Source organism: Arachis hypogaea, chromosome 15, assembly GCF_003086295.3.
Source record: "Arachis hypogaea cultivar Tifrunner chromosome 15, arahy.Tifrunner.gnm2.J5K5, whole genome shotgun sequence".
Lineage (NCBI taxonomy): Eukaryota > Viridiplantae > Streptophyta > Magnoliopsida > Fabales > Fabaceae > Arachis > Arachis hypogaea.
The window spans coordinates 60,553,278-60,553,723 of record NC_092050.1 but is presented as its reverse complement, the minus strand read 5'-3'; the positions used below and the strand labels follow the sequence as shown (position 1 = coordinate 60,553,723).

Here is a 446-nt window from a genome sequence, read left to right as displayed (position 1 = left end):
TCTTCAGAAGATGCCTCTTGAGTACTGTTGGATGCAGCTTGCATTCCATTTAGACTCTGAGAAATCATATTGACTTGCTGAGTCAATATTTTATTCTGAGCCAATATGGCATTCAGAGTATCAATTTCAAGAACTCATTTCTTCATAGGCGTCCCATTATTCACAGGATTCCTCTCAGAAGTGTACATGAACTGGTTATTAGCAACCATGTCAATGAGTTCTTGAGCTTCTGCAGGCATTTTCTTCAGGTGAATGGATCCACCTGCAGAAGTATCCAATGACATCTTTGATAGCTCAGATAAACCATCATAGAATATATCCAGGATGGTCCATTCTGAAAGCATGTCAGAAGGACACTTTTTGGTCAGCTGCTTGTATCTTTCCCAAGCTTCATAGAGGGATTCTCCTTCTTTCTGTTTGAAGGTCTGAACCTCCACTCTAAGCTT

The 446-nt window shown here is 40.4% G+C and overlaps 1 non-coding gene across 1 annotated transcript; it reads left to right on the top strand.

Annotated features, from left to right (window-relative positions):
* The first annotated feature begins 338 nt into the window (after window positions 1–338).
* On the top strand, window positions 339–446 carry LOC112752934 (small nucleolar RNA R71). Its single transcript, XR_003177343.1, has one exon. It is a non-coding gene; the product is annotated as a small nucleolar RNA R71 (small nucleolar RNA).